The sequence below is a fragment of the Triticum aestivum genome, chromosome 3D (assembly GCF_018294505.1).
Source record: "Triticum aestivum cultivar Chinese Spring chromosome 3D, IWGSC CS RefSeq v2.1, whole genome shotgun sequence".
Classification (NCBI taxonomy): domain Eukaryota; kingdom Viridiplantae; phylum Streptophyta; class Magnoliopsida; order Poales; family Poaceae; genus Triticum; species Triticum aestivum.
In genome coordinates, this window is record NC_057802.1 from 431,352,528 (window position 1) to 431,369,709 (window position 17,182).

Genomic DNA, 17,182 nt, shown 5'->3' on the forward strand with positions numbered 1-17,182 from the left:
TTCATTGGGTGTATGACCGTAGTAGGTTTTATTCATGTAAACAGAACAACAATTATTCTCTAACTTAAATGAATAACCGTATTGCCATAAACATGATCAAATCATATTCATGCTCAACGCAAACACCAAATAACACTTATTTAGGTTCAACACTAATCCCGAAAGTATAGGGAGTGTGCGATGATGATCATATCAATCTTGGAACTACTTCCAACACACATCGTCACCTTGCCCTTAACTAGTTTCTGTTCATTCTTCAACTCCCGTTTCGAGTTACTACTCTTAGCAACTGAACCAGTATCAAATGCTGAGGGGTTGCTATAAACACTAGTAAAGTACACATCAATAACATGTATATCCAATATACCTTTGTTCACTTTGCCATCCTTCTTATCCGTCAAGTATCTAGGGCAGTTCCACTTCCAGTGACCATTTCCTTTGCAGTAGAAGCACTCAGTTTCAGGCTTGGGTCTAGCTTTGGGCTTCTTCACGGGAGCAGCAACTTGCTTTCCGTTCTTTTTGAAGTTCCCCTTCTTCCCTTTGCCCTTTTCTTGAAACTAGTGGTCTTGTCAACCATCAACATTTGATGCTTTTCATGATTTCTACCTTCGTTGATTTCAGCATCACGAAGAGCTTGGGAATCGTTTCCGTTATCCCTTGCATATTATAGTTCATCACGAAGTTCTAGTAACTTGGTGATAGTGACTACAGAACTCTGTCAATCACTATCTTATCTGGAAGATTAACTCCGACTTGATTCAAGTGATTGTAGTACTCAGACATTCTGAGCACATGCTCACTAGCTGAGCAATTCTCCTCCATCTTGTAGGCAAAGTGCTTGTCAAAAGTCTCATCCCTTTCGACATGGGCATGAGTCTGAAATACTAATTTCAACTCTTGGAACATCTTACATGCTCCGTGGCGCTTCAAAAACGTCTTTGAAGCCTCGATTCTAAGCTGTAAAGCATGGTGCACTAAACTATCAAGTAGTCATCATATCGAGCTTGCCAAACGTTCATAACGTCTGCATTTTCTCCAGCAATCAGTCTGTCACCTAGTGGTGCATCAAGGACATAATTCTTCTGTGCATCAATGAGGATAATCCTCAGATCACGGATCCAATCCGCATCATTGCTACTAACATATTTCAACTTAGTTTTCTCTAGGAACATATCAAAAATAAAACAGGGGAGCTAAACGCGAGCAATTGATCTACAACATAGATATGCTAATACTACCAGGACTAAGTTCATGATAAATTAAAGTTCAATTAATCATATTACTTAAGAACTCCCACTTAGATAAACATCCCTCTAATCATCTAAGTGATCACGTTATCCAAATAAACTAAACCATGTCCGATCATCACGTGAGATGGAGTAGTTTTCAATGGTGAACATCACTATGTTGATCATATCTACTATATAATTCACGCTCGACCTTTCGGTCTCTGTGTTCCGAGGCCATATCTGCATATTCTAGGCTCGTCAAGTTTAACCCGAGTATTCTACGTGTGTAAAACTGTCTTACACCCGTTGTAGATGAACGTTGAGCTTATCACACCCGATCATCACGTGGTGTCTCGGCACGACGAACTTTGGCAACGGTGCATACTCAGGGAGAACACTTTTACCTTGAAATTTAGTGAGAGATCATCTTATAATGCTACCATCAATCAAAGCAAAATAAGATGCATAAAGGATAAACATCACATGCAATCAATATAAGTGATATGATATGGCCATCATCATCTTGTCCCTTTGATCTCCATCTCCAAAACACCGTCATGATCACCATCGTCACCGGCGCGACACCTTGATCTCCATCGTAGCATCGTTGTCGTCTCGCCAACTATTGCTTCTACGACTATTGAGGGAGTCCTGGACTAAGGGGTCCTCGGGCGTCCGGCCTGTTATCCATGGGCTGGACTGATGGGCTGTGAAGACATGAAGGCCGAAGATTGTACCCGTGTCCGGATTGGACTCTCCTTGGCGTGGAAGGCAAGCTTGGCGATCAGTTATGAAGATTCCTTCTTATGTAACCGACTCTATGTAACCCTAGATCCCTCCGGTGTTTATATAAACCGGAGGGCGTAGTCCAGATAAGATATTCATTGCCATAGTCATACAGGCTAGACTTCTAGGGTTTAGCCATTACGATCTCGTGGTAGATCAACTCTTGTAATACTCATATTCATCAAGATCAATCAAGCAGGAAGTAAGGTATTACCTCCATAGAGAGGGCCCGAACCTGGGTAAACATCATGTCCCCGTCTCCTTTACCATCGATCCTAGACGCACAGTTCGGGACCCCCTACCCGAGATCCGGCGGTTTTGACACCGACATTGGTGCTTTCATTGAGAGTTCCACTGTGCCGTTGGCGAAAGGTCCGATGGCCCCTTCAATCGTGGATAGTGGCGCCGTCCAAGGAGAAACCTTCCTCCCCGGATAGATCTTCGTGTTTGGCGGCTTCGTACTGCGGGCCAACTCGCTTGGCCATCTGGAGCAGATTGGTAGCTATGCCCCTGGCCATCAGGTCAGATTCGGAAGCTTGAACTACGTCGCGGACGTCCGCAGAGACCTGATCTTCGATGGATTCGAGACCGCGACGATCGCTCCCCCTCGCTCCGATGAACATGACTTAAATCTGTCATCGGATCACATCCAGGAGATGGTTCTTGTTGCTGCAACGGCCTTAGAACCGAAGCAGATCGTGCCATCCGAGGCCACAGAGTCCGTGGCGTTGGAACCGCACACAGACTCAACATCCTGCAATATTTGCGTCAACGGAACTCTGGACTCGTCTCCGGCTATAAGTTCCGGACCATGTACGCCTGCGGACACCGAGCTGGATCGGTTATCGATTTTCGAATTCAACGCCGCAGACATCTTCCAGCACTCACCTTTAGGTGATGTGCTAAACTCTTTAAAGAATTTTTCCTTGGAGAAGGACTCACAGCCAAACTATGTTCGGTTTGAGCTAGAGGCTGCTGATGGGGAATTTTTCTTCCCACCCGCCACCCACTTTATAGCCACCGTCGATGACCTAACCGAGGTGCTTGATTATGGCTCCGAAGACATCGATGGTATGGACGATGATGCCGACAAGGACCAAGGCCAAGACCCGCCATTCACTGGATGTTGGACGGCCACCTCTTCATACGATGTGTACATGGTTGACACACCTAAAAAAACTAGCAACAATGACAAAGAAGATCTAGTTGCGAATAAACCTTCTGAGACACAGTCCAAGCGCCGGCGCCCTAAACGCCGTTCTAAGCCTCGTCGCTCAAAAGATGGCAACACTGGCACCGGAGAAAATAGTACTCCGAGCGACGCCGAAAACAATGAAGACCCTGTTGGAGCTGCATCCAAATAGGAGGAACAAGACAACAGGCAAGTTAACCCTGATAAACAGGCCATGCCCAATGACCCAGATGACGATAGTTATCGTCCAGTCTCCGAGGATGAGGAGAGCCTCGGCAGCGAGGATTTCATCATGCCTGAGGCACCCCTCGAGTAGGAGCGCTTCAAGAGCCAGCTAATAGCTACTACAAGAAGCCTGAAGAAAAAGCAGCAGCAGCTCCAAGCCGATCAAGACCTACTCATTGACAGATGGATCGATGTCCTGGCAGCTGAAGAATACGGCCTCAAGCGCCCAGCCAAGAGTTACCCAAAGCGTAGACTGCTACCTCAGTTCGATGAGGAGGCACTAGATCCCATACCTCCCTCGCATAATGCAGAACGACCACCACGCGGTCGGGATAGTGCGGAGGACCGACCACCCCGCGGTCGGGATAAAACGACAACTCAGGCCGAACAGCAGCCCGCCCCACCGCCTCGTAAAAACAGGGACAGAACAGCTCGGGACCATACATACAACCTTTGGCAGGACCTAGACAGTAGAGCAGGACACACCAGATCATTCTACGGATCGCGAGGACGCTTCCCAACTCGGGATGACGGCTACCTATTCGGACGTGACAAACCCAGTCACGCCCGAGACGATAACCGCAGACAGACTTCATCGGAGGTGCGCCGTGACGCGGCCCGATATAGAGGCGCCGCACACCCTCTCTGCTTCATAGATGAAGTACTGGATCATGAATTCCCCGAGGGGTTCAAACCCGTCAATATTGAATCATACGACGGAACAACCGATCCCGCAGTGTGGATCGAAGATTTCATCCTCCACATCCATATGGCCCGAGGAGACGTTCTCCACGCCATCAAATACCTCCCACTAAAATTAAAAGGGCTAGCAAGACACTGGCTGAATAGCCTGCCTGAAAATTCTATCGGCAGCTGGGAGGACTTGGAAGAAGCTTTTCTTGACAACTTCCAAGGTACTTATGTCCGGCCACCAGATGCCGATGACTTAAGTCATATAGTCCAACAACCCAGACAATCAGCGAGAAAATTCTGGACTAGGTTCCTAACCAAAAAGAACCAGATCGTTGACTGTCCGGATGCCGAAGCCCTAGCAGCCTTCAAACACAACATCCGTGACGAATGGCTCGCCCGCCACCTCGGCCAAGAAAAGACGAAATCCATGCCAGCCCTCACAACACTGATTTCCGCGGGTGAGGACAGCTGGTTGGCTCGTAGCAAAAACACAGCCAATGAGGCAGGCCCCTCCGAGGCCAAGGACAGCACCGGCAAGCTCCGGCGCAATAGACACAAACGTCGAAGTAATGGCGATAATACCGATGACACTACAGTCAACGCCGGATTCAGCAGCTCCAAGTCCGACCAACGAAAGAAGCCATTCAAGGCGAAACAAGACGAACCATCCAACCTAGACATGATATTGGACCGACCCTGCCAGATTCACGGCCACCCCAATAAACCAGCTAATCATACTAACAGAAACTGCTGGGTCTTTAAACAGGCCGGCAAGCTCAACGCCGAACACAAGGGGAAGAGGCCGCCAGGCGACAGGGATGACGGAGAGGTTCACCAACGAAATACCGGGGGTCAGAAGCAATTTCCACCCAAGGATCAACTACTCCCGGAGCAAAAATAGCAGTCCGGCTTCCACCGCCCACCTCGTACACCTACAAAATTTGTGCCGCGCATACATCACTACACACTCAAGATACCATGGGCATTGGCGGAGGCACACTAGGACAAGCCTGCAAGCATCCCAGTAACATTTTCTATCCATTTTCTTTTTATTTCTTCCTTCACTATCCCTTAGAAACAGGTGACGAACATGACAAACATCTGAAATTGGCTCTATCGGAGTTCGGATCCGTACACTCACCTAAGGGGCCATCTCCGTCAAGGATTCCCCCCGCGGAGGACTGGCGGCGCAGACGTGCGACAGGAGGTCCAAAATAACTTTTTGTAGACCACACTCTCTATTTCGAGCCTGTACTATGCCTGTTCCTCCGCCTCTGACCCCGAGCATGTCAAATAGCCGGGAGGATGGCTTATATATATAATGAATAATCATTGGCATATCGCTCAGCTCCCAGTATCCGAATTAATCATCCATGTTGTTTCACCACTAAATACGGCTCTCATGGTTGTTTCATAGACATACCTTGGCATAACCCGCCAGGGGCTCAGTATGGGAATAAATGAGTTGCCAGCAAAAGCCCGAACAGCTCTACAGCATACTTCGGCCTCGCAAGTTTGGCCTTATATGCATCAGCTCCAAATCATTGTCTTGGGTCAATAGTTGGGTTGCCCGGCTCCTGTGCTTGCTACCCTACGTTCCGGTCTATCGACTAGGGTAGTAAAGGGAGAACTACTGCGATTGTCTTCCGGTTCATCTGGTCAAGTACCTCAGTAGAGAAAGCCGAAAACTGACTGTCATGATGCGGCGAGAGCTGGTCAACCACTTGACGACTTATTGGAATCTTTAGCGATTCTCCGTGTCACATGAAGGATCTTTTTTCAGATCAAATATGTAAGGCACCATACGCCGCATACATACTAGGGGCTATGTCCTAGTCCCACCATAAAACTCCTATGGCTAAGTGAAAGTGTTAACGCCCTATAGTCCGATTGCCTGATGCGCCGCATTATCACCTCCTTCATGGACCAAGACGTTGGATAAAGAGTGATTAAATGCTTTTCTGAACACCCCCGTACTTCCTACGAGGGGGCTGAAGCCGACGACTGGAAAACTTTCAGATTATATTAAAACGGCCGCACAGGAGGAATTCAAGCTTTCGAGCAAAACATAAAAATAGATTAACTATAAAATTGCCTTACGATTTTCATACACCTCACTCGAACATTATTTCTTTCGAGCACTGACCCTCTATCAAGCGGGTGGCCTCTAGGACGTCTTCAAAATAATGCTCCAGTTCCGGACAGTCCTTGCCTTTGGGTGGAATCTTCGTTGCAACATCGATGGCCTTCATCTTCCCCCAGAACGTCTTGACTCGGGCAAAAGCCATCCGTGCACTCTCAATGCACATTGACCACTTCACAGCATCGATACGCGGCACCACATCAACAAGCCTCTACACCAAACCGAAATAGCTATTCGGAACAGGCTCGGTTGGCCACAACCGGATTATGACATCCTTCATGGCCCGGATATCCTATGAAGTTCGGCCCATTGGGACATCTGTTCATTGAGCAACAAAGGGCATTTTGATGTGCCAAACTACGACCAAAAAAGCTTCTCCGTTGCATACCCATCTTGCTCTTGGTAATACTGCACCGCATCGGAAGAACTCTTCGGCAAGTCCAAGAACTCGTCCGGAGAACTCCACACTTAGTTAAGCTGAGCATAGTTCGGATAACCGAACTTAGTTTGCAGCAGAAACGGCTTACCAGCTGCCATCTCCCTAGCTTGCCGGATCTCCTCACGGGTTGCCCTGGATTCCGACCACGCTTCTCTCGCCTCTTGTAAGGCCTTGTCCAGTTCAGCCGTTAAGGCTTTACTCTCCTTCTCCAGAAGTTCACAGCGGCCAGTAGCATTCTCCAGTTCGAGCGTCATCATGGATATCTTCTCCTCGTATTGGCGGCGTGCAGCTTGTTCGTCTTTTAACTCAGCCGATGCCTTTTCGGCAGTCGCATTACTACACCGGGCCTGCTCCTTGGCCCGGGCCAACTCCGCTCGAAGAACTTCAACGGCGGCAGCACCATCTGCAGCCACGCATATTCCAGCATACAGATTTTAGCATCATGCTTATACCAAAAAACATATGGGGATTGCCCCAAATACATACCTTGCGACTCGTCAAGACGCATATTGATTAACGCAAGGTCATCCCCTGCTACATCAAGCTTCCGCTGCAGCTCGGCAATATCCATAGTCTGGGATGTAGCTAAGGGGGAAACAGCCTGCGTTCAAGTTCATCAGATCAGTCCTTGAGTAATAATTTTTGATCCTCTGATTCGCTTCCTAGTGGAAGCCAACCCGAGTCTCAGGGGCTACTACCTATACACAGGCGCATCTTTGCAAATAAAACATAGCTGAGAATATTATATCACAAACCTCAAAGCCTTTCAGCAGGCTCATGAAGGCTTCATTTAATCCGCTCTTCGCGGACAAAATCTTCTCAACCACTGTACCCATCAAGGTACGCTGTTCTCCCGAGACAGATGCTTTTCGCAACATGCCCTGCAATATATCCGGAGCCTCCAGGTCTCCGGAAGCCGCTCTAGGAGCACCACCATCCTTTGAAGGATTCTGTTCACCCGTCTCCAGAATCACCGTCGGCTGCGAGCCAGACAGTCGGGGGCCTTTATTATCAGCCCCAGAACCTCGAACGGGCGGAGATCCACCTTCGGGTACTGCCTCTTTTATCCCCTGGATAGCTTGTTGATCAAGAAGAACCCTCTGCGATGACACTTTAGAGTCGTCCGCATTATTGGGTGAGGAAGTTGGGGGAGGCGTCTCACTCTCCATCATCTCTGGGAGGAGACCTCCCGAAGAATAGGATTGCCTAGAAACACTCTGCGCCGACCAGTAAAAATGCACGGACGCGTTACGTATATCTTCGATAACGGCAAAGGAGCGGGACGCTATCAAAGTATTCCGGATTCGCTTACGGTTTGTCCGAGGGCTTGTCCCCATGTCGGAGCTGTTCGACGGCGTCGCTTTCCAAACCCAAGCCACTCAACGGTGGCATCTTGCCCCTTTTGGCGGGTCGCCCCTCCCAATCTTCAGAGGCGGCCCTTTTCCTCCTACTCGGAGAAGGGATGCTGGCTCCTTTTTCGCCTTTATCTTCAGGCGAGGAAAGGTAGATTTCTCGGGACTCAGTATCCAACTTACTTCCGGAACAAAGGTCATCCCGGGTCTTTTCGCTCTCCTCTTCGCCCTCCCTTGCCGGCGCCTGATATGGTGCCGAGGCCAGCATCCTTGTTAGCATAGGATTAGCTGAGTCTTCGGGAAGGGGAGCTGGACACCTAATCCGTTCCACCTTCTTTATCCAGCCCTGAAAAAGGATGATTCGGCCAGTATCTGGCCACTGGGTATCTGATTATGAGGTATTCGGCAAACGGGTACTTACCGGGGTATCCGGATGATTACAGTCTAGGCCGACATCTTCGGTGGTGTCCGGCCTTTGCCTTCGTTTCCTAAAGAATAATCTCCACATTCCTTCGTGCTAGTGCCGAAGAAGTGCTGAAGAGTTCACGGCCCTTCTGGATTGAACTCCCACAGGAGGAGGGGCCGTCGCTGGCACGACAGGGTCCGACGAACTAGCATTACTTGGGCAACGTTGACGATGTTGATGCCCCTCTCAATGAGGCTTCAGATGCGACTTTGCAGAGTTCACACCTCGTCCGTTGATCCCCAGTCCAACCCCTTATTAATCCACGATGCAAGCTGAATTGGGGGGCTGGATTGAAATTCGGGCGCAGCTGCCCACTTGGAGCCGCGGGGCTCGGTGATATAGAACCACCCCTGCTGCCATAAATCAGAAGATTTGGCGAAGGATCCTTTCAGCCAAACAGCGCTAGGAAGCTTGCTCATTGTAGCACCACCGCACTCAGCTTGCTCCCCCTCTATCATTTGCGGCTTCACATCGAAGGTCTTGAGCCACGAGCCGAAGTGCGGAGGAGTTCGGAGGAAGGCTTCGCACGTAACGATAAACGCCGAGATAAGAAGAATAGAGTCCGGGGCCAGATCGGGAAATCTAGCCCGTAATAGAACATGAGCCCTCGGATGAAGGGGTTAAGTGCAAACCCTAACCCGCAGAGGAAGTGGGACACGAACACGACCCTCTCGCTGGATCTGGGGGTGGGAATAACCTGCCCCTCGGCAGGAAGCCAATGGTGGATTTCTGCGATCAGGTACCTCGCCGCCCGAAGCTTGGCAATATCTCCCTCTGTGACAGAAGAAGCTACCCACCGGCCTTGACAGCTGGATCCGGACATCATTGGGGCTTGTGGCAACCGAAACCCGGGTGTTGGAACTCGGGGTAGCAGGGGTCGAGGAAGAAGCAAGCGTGAAAGAAAAAGACGGGTCTGTACCCCTATATAAAGGCTGCAAATATCAAACGTCTCCTCCTAGGCCTCAAAAACTTACCTGTTTCCAAGGAGTTATACCCAAGCGACGGTTGGGTTGCTCACGTCCGGGTTGATAGGAATCCCTTAAAAAATAGGAGACACGATCTCCGCTTGGATAAGACATGCCAATAAAACCACGTCTTGAGACGTGGGACGACGGGCCAGCTAAAACGGTTCGAAAATAGTGGCCGAGCAGGCGTGATGTCATATTACCAAAAGGTTGTCAGCGGATTGAGCTCGTGAAATATTATATCCTCTACAGTTGTGTATACAAGTCCTGATACAATCATTACATCTGAAGACTATCTTGGAGTTTGGAAGGAAGGGAACCCGCCTTGCAATGCCGAAGACAATCTGCGCGCGGGACTCCTCGTCATTGAAGCCAGGTTCAGGGGCTACTGAGGGAGTCCTGGACTAAGGGGTCCTCGGGCGTCCGGCCTGTTATCCATGGGCCGGATTGATGGGCTGTGAAGACATGAAGGCCGAAGATTGTACCCGTGTCCGGATTGGACTCTCCTTGGCGTGGAAGGCGAGCTTGGCGATCGGTTGTGAAGATTCCTTCTTATGTAACCGAATCTATGTAACCCTAGATCCCTCCGGTGTCTATATAAACCGGAGGGCGTAGTCCGGATAAGATATTCATTACCATAGTCATACAGGCTAGACTTCTAGGGTATATCCATTACGATCTCGTGGTAGATCAACTCCTGTAATACTCATATTCATCAAGATCAATCAAGCAGGAAGTAAGGTATTACCTCCATAGAGAGGGCCCGAACCTGGGTAAACATCGTGTCCCCCGTCTCCTGTTACCATCGATCCTAGACGCACAGGTCGGGACCCCCTACCCGAGATCCGCCAGTTTTGACACCGACAACTATCGCTACCGCTTAGTGATAAAGTAAAGCAATTACAGGGCGATTGCATTGCATACAATAAAGCGACAACCATATGGCTCCTGCTAGTTGCCGATAACTCTGTTACAAAACATGATCATCTCATACAATAAAATATAGCATCATGTCTTGACCATATCACATCACAACATGCCCTACAAAAACAAGTTAGACGTCCTCTACTTTGTTGTTGCAAGTTTTACGTGGTTGCTACGGGCCGAGCAAGAATCGTTCTTACCTACGCATCAAAACCACAACGATAGTTTGTCAAGTTAGTGTTGTTTTAACCTTCTCAAGGACCGGGCGTAGTCACACTCGGTTCAACTAAAGTTGGAGAAACTGACACCCGCCAGCCACCTGTGTGCAAAGCACGTCGGTAGAACCAGTCTCGCGTAAGCGTACGCGTAATGTCGATCCAGGCCGCTTCATCCAACAATACCGCCGAACCAAAGTATGACATGCTGGTAAGCAGTACAACTTGTATCGCCCACAACTCACTTGTGTTCTACTCGTGCATATAACATCTACGCATAAACCTGGCTCGGATGCCACTGTTGGGGAACGTAGAAATTTCAAAAAAATTCCTACACACACGCAAGATCATGGTGATGCATAGAAACAAGAGGGGAGAGTGTTGTCCACGTACCCTCGTAGACCGAAACAGATGCGTTAGCACAACGCGGTTGATGTAGTCGTAGGTCTTCATGATCCGACCGATCCAAGTACCGAACGTACGACACCTCCGAGTTCAGCACACGTTCAGCTCGATGACGTCCCGCGAACTCCGATCCAGCAGAGCTTCACGAGAGAGTTCCGTCAGCACGACGGCGTGATGACGGTGATGATGTTGCTACCGACGCAGGGCTTCGCCTAAGCACCGCTACGATATAACCAAGGTGGAATATGGTGGAGGGGGGCACCGCACACGGATGGGAGAGATCAACAGATCAACTTGTGTGTCTAGAGGTGCCCCCTGCCCCCGTATATAAAGGAGCAAGGGGGGAGAGGCGGCCGACCAAGGAGGGCGCGCCAAGGGGGAGTCCTACTCCCACCGGGAGTAGGACTCCTCCTTTCCTTGTTGGAGTAGGAGAAGGGAAGGAAGGGAGAGAGGAGGAGAAGGAAAAAGGGGGGCACCGCCCTCCTCCTTGTCCAATTCGGACTAGAGGGGGAGGGGGCACGCGGCTGCCCTGGCCGCCCCTCCTCTTCTCCCACTAAGGCCCATTAGGCCCAATATACTCCCCGAGGGGTTCCGGTAACCCCCCGGTACTCCGGTAAATGTCCGAAACCTCCCGAAACACTTCCGATGACCGAACATAGTCATCCAATATATCGATCTTTACGTCTCGACCATTTCCAGACTCCTCGTCATGTCTGTGATCATATCCGGGACTCCGAACTACCTTCAGTACATCAAAACACAAAAACTCATAATACCTATCGTCACTGAACATTAAGTGTGCGGACCCTATCGGTTCGAGAACTATGTAGACATGACCGAGACACGTCTGCGGTCAATAACCAATAGCGGAACCTGGATGCTCATATTGGCTCCCGCATATTCTACGATGATCTTTATCAGTCAAACCGCATAACAACATACGTTGTTCCCTTTGTCATCGGTATGTTACTTGCCCGAGATTCAATCGTCGGTATCTCAATACCTAGCTCAATCTCGTTACCGGCAAGTCTCTTTACTCGGTACGTAGTGCATCATCCCGGAACTAACTCATTAGTCACATTGCTTGCAAGGCTTATAGTGATGTGCATTACCGAGAGGGCCCAGAGATACCTTTCCGACAATCAGAGTGACAAATCCTAATCTCGAAATATGCCAACTCAACAAGTACCTTCGGAGACACCTGTAGAGCACCTTTATGATCACCCAGTTATGTTGTGACGTTTGGTAGCACACAAAGTGTTCCTCCGGTAAACGGGAGTTGCATAATCTCACAGTCATAGGAACATGTATAAGTCATGAAGAAAGCAATAGCAACATACTAAATGATCAAGTGCTAAGCTAACAGAATGGGTCAAGTCAATCACACCATTCTCCTAATGATGTTACCCCGTTAATCAAATGACAACTCATGTCTATGGTTAGGAAACATAACCATATTTAATTAACGAGCTAGTCAAGTAGAGGCATACTAGTGACACTCTGTTTGTCTATGTATTCACACATGTACTAAGTTTTCGGTTAATACAATTCTAGCATGAATAATAAACATTTATCATGATATGAGGAAATAAATAATAACTTTATTATTGCCTCTAGGGCATATTTCCTTCATCAGAACCACGAGCCTTCTAGTGAGTTGCTCCGGTTTGTGAGGGGTGTGTGCCCAAAATTTCGTCACACATGCCTATTTTTTTACCACATCATCTTGGTGGCATGACATTACGTCTAGCAAGGTTTCACGTTTTTCTGATCATTTTTTAATTTTTTGGAATTAAAATGTCATGTCACTCCATGCATACATATGCATGTGTCCATGTCGTGAGACAAATATGTTTGAAATTTCCTTCTAATTTACTGCACATGGAATTAACTCGCACACAAGTACACAAATATGATTTTTCAAACCGTTATGGTTAGCCATTGCATGTAGATGTACTTCAAATTTGAATTACGGTCATTAAATGGCTAGAAAATCACTTAAATGTCTTTAAAAGGTCAAATGACCCCTAGAATTGTCCAAAATTTCACATTACAGTTGTAGTAGTGCATGTTAGACGTAGAAAAAAATTGAAGGCCGTAAGAGGAAGCTATCTCCCATTCATCATCAAACATGCATTGTTCCCTTTCGGAACCACGAGCCTTCTAGTGAGTTGCTCCGATATGTGAGGGGTGTGTGTCCAAACTTTCGTCAAACATGCCAAATTTTTACCACATCATCTTGGTGGCATGACATTACATCAACCAAGGTTTCATGTGTTTCTGATATTTTTTAAATTTTTTAGAATTAAAATGCCATGTCACTCCATGCATACATATGTATGTGCCCATGCCGTGAGACAAATATGTTTGAAAATTCCTTCTAATTTACTGCACATGGAATTAACTCGCACACATGTACCCAAATATGATTTTTCAAACCGTTATGGTTAGCCGTTGCATGTACATGTACTTCAAATTTGAATTACGATCATTAAATGGCTAGAAAATCACTTAAATGTCTTTAAAAGGTCAAATGACCCCTAGAATTTTCCAAAATTTCACATTACAGTTGTAGTTGTGCATGTTAAACGTAGAAAAAAATTGAAGGCCGCAAGAGGAAGCTATCTCCCATTCGTCATCAAACATGCATTGTTCCCTCTCGGAACCACGAGCCTTCTAGTGAGTTGCTCCGGTTTGTGAGGGGTTTGTGTCCAAACTTTCATCAAACATGCCAAATTTTGTAATACATCATCTTGGTGGCATGACAATACACCAACTAAGGTTTCATGTGTTTTTGATATTTTTTTAATTTTTGGGAATTAAAATGCCATGTCACTCCATGCTTAATTGTGTCATAGCTGTTAGACCAATATGTTTGAAAATTCCTTCCAATTTACTGCACATGGAATTAATTCGCACACAAGTACACAAAATATGAGTTTCAAACCATTATGGTTAGGTGTTGCATGTACATGTAGTTCAAATTTCAATTACGGTCATTAAATGGCTAGAAAATCACTTAAATGTCTTAAAAGGTCAAATGACCCCTGAAATTTTCTAAAATTTGACATGACAATTGTATTAGTACTACAAAATTTCTCATACATTTAAAACACCATCCGCTGCCTCTTTACTCCAAATTCGTCTTTCACAGCTAATAAAAAATATATACAACATCACACACAGTTGTTTTCTAGGAACCGTTTGCGATGAAAATATCTGGGTCTATTTAAGTTTCCATCCGTAAGCTTCGCTGGCTCGTTTGCTGCAGTGCCGGCAACCCCCGAATTCATGAATCCCGATCCCCATTCCCGCACCCCCTTCTTGCAAAGATGACACCATGGAAACGCTTCGTGAAGGCCCGTACGGTGGCCGCATCCCCCCCGAGCACCGCCGCCTATGCCGAGAGCGCAGCCACCTACGTCGGGAGTGCCACTGCATCTGCATTGAGCGTGGCCGCTTCCGCCGAGAGGGCGTCTGCGGCAGCCGACAGGGCAGCTGCAGCAGCCGAGACCGCTCCAGCTGCTGCTGCGACGGCGGCTGCAAAAGCCGAGAGCACTCGAGCTGCCGTCCATGCCGCTGATGCCGCCCTGGCCCGAGTCGAGGCCATCCACGTCAAGATCGAAGATGCACATGCCAAGATATTCCAGGCCACCTCGGACTCCAGCATGCAACCCACATCTGAAAAGGAGGCGGTGGCCATGGAGCACCTGCTTCCTCATGAGGTCGCCGAGTAGGAACTGTCGATGCAGGAGGCGGCGGAGATCGAGGAGCGCCGGGAGGAGGAGTTGCGCGTGGCCGAGGTCGAGAAGAGTCTGTCCGTCGAGGATCGGCGGTGGAGTACCAACGTGAGCTCTGGCGCAGCCACTACTACGAGTACTACAACCTTGAGGGTGGCGCGGAGGAGGACAAGGACGCGGTCGACTTCAGAAGGGGGGACGCAGAGTCCACTAACGGCGGCATGTCGCCAGGACAAGTCATCGACGTCTCATCACACACCGGCGATGCATAGGCCGGCGCGGCAGCGGATTTGTTAAAATTATGCGTGCTTAGGCTTTGTTTTTAATGCTGGTCTTCTGTTAGAGCAATGTTTAGGTCAACTGGCTCTGTTTAATTACTAAAATTGCTTGATTCAGTAAGTGTGGCCTGTCTGCTGTACGCTCATTTGTGTGCCCAAATTAGCAAGCGGTGTTAAATTATGCAATGACGTACCCGGGGAAATTTCCACCAAAATTTGAATTATCAAACTCATCCCATGCACGTAAAGCAGAAGAATCGTTTGTGATGCACACAATCGTTCAAAGTCAATGGTCCGGTGGCACCGCGTGCAAAGTTTCCCTCCACATTTCCAAAATTTTGGCCTACCGCCGAAATATCTACCCCCGCCCCCTTCCCCACCCCTTTTCTCCCTGACCACAAGTCACATTTCCCTGTTTCCTCCTTCCTTCCTTCCTTCCTAAGCTATAGCCGCTTCCTCGCTCTTGCCGTCTCGCATCCTACCGCTGGGGTCTCCATGGTCTTCTTCAAAGACCTCTCCAGCGGTTCCTCCTTCGGCGACGACTCCTTCACCACCCGGGTATGCCTCTCTTCTCTCTCTCGGGCTATGGCTTGGAATGAAGGATTTTTACCCGGCGGTCGATTTGAGTCATTTCTTCCTCTTGTAGCTCCCTAGGACCATCAGTGGCAACGAATGGAGCGGGGTGGCTGAAGATCTATCTACTCGTTGTCACCATCAATCTCCATGCGTGAAGCTAGTTGCGTTTGAATCTGTGGACATTGGGAGGAAGTTTCTGGCATGTGCAGAGAAGGTTAGACCCCCTTTCGTTGTTACAAATCATTTGTTAGATGTGATTCAGACACTGTCACAGTCCCAACCCATTCATACCACACCTTCAACCAAATGCATCCTAAGACAGTGTCACAGTTTGTACCTAGTATCTTAAATTGTTGCCATCTCATCAGCGGTGCCATTAGAAAATTATTTGGCACCGCTTCAGCAGTTTGTGCAACCAACTTTGGTCCACACATCCGAGCAGCCAGGCAATAAAATACTAAATCTTTATGGCATGAAGGAACTGGGCATCGGAGCAACTACGTGCTCCGGAGTCCGGGTCCCTGATTTTTTTCCGCTGCATCGGCTCGCCAGTGCAGGGCACCGGTGCGAGATGTAGCAACAGTTGTCTTTACCCCAGTTTTGGCATACATAGTGGACGGCCTTAGTGCTATTAGTTCTATGTTACTAAATTTGTGCATGTACACACCTGTTAGTATCAATTTTCTATCATCCAAATACTGTCGCTATGCTGTTGCAGTTATATTTACCTTCCTCATAAAATGTTCAATTTGTTATTTATTGTACATGAGTAAGAACTTGTAGCGTTGTTGTAGTTAATTATAGCTTCTGATGTTCCAGAATTTGGTTGTTGTCTCAGTAGCAATTAATTCATTTGCACATTGATCTTTTTGAGAAGATATGTCATAATCAACATGTTTCTTCAGTTTTTCAAATTAAGCATTGGTGATTTTCTATGTTGCTATAAACCCATTTCCCCTACAACTGTTACTAATCTAGTTTTAAATATTATAGGATGAACGGAAGTGTTCTTACTTGGAGTGGGTTGATCAAGAGTGGCCAAAGTCTTTGAAGATGTGCCTAGCGAAGCTCTGGAGCATGTATGAGGAAGAGAATAGACGTAGGCTTAGAGAAACTGTTGTCAACGCTAAAGAATATTTGAAGATGTGGGATAAAAAGTTGAAGGTGGAGAATGAGTTCAGATTTTTTAAATCGGACTTTGCTAAGATGGTGTTGGTGAAGGAGGAGGCACTTTCCCAGTTGGCCTGTGCAATATAGGTTCTTACTGAACTGAAAGCAGAGGTGGATTAGACGAGCCTGGATGATCTCGATTAGGGAAATGAATATATTGTTCTAATATTTTTCTTATGAAGTTGAACTAGCTATATGTTCTACTGTGTTGTTTTCATGTAGCTATCGTACTGTGATGTTATAATATATTTATGTGTCTGATATGAAATTGGGAAACAACTGTTCGATATGAAATATGAATTTGCGTAATACTGAAATTATTAATTGTAAACTAATAAACCTGCTAAATGTGTCATGGAACTTTGCAAATGGTTCTAGCAGTAA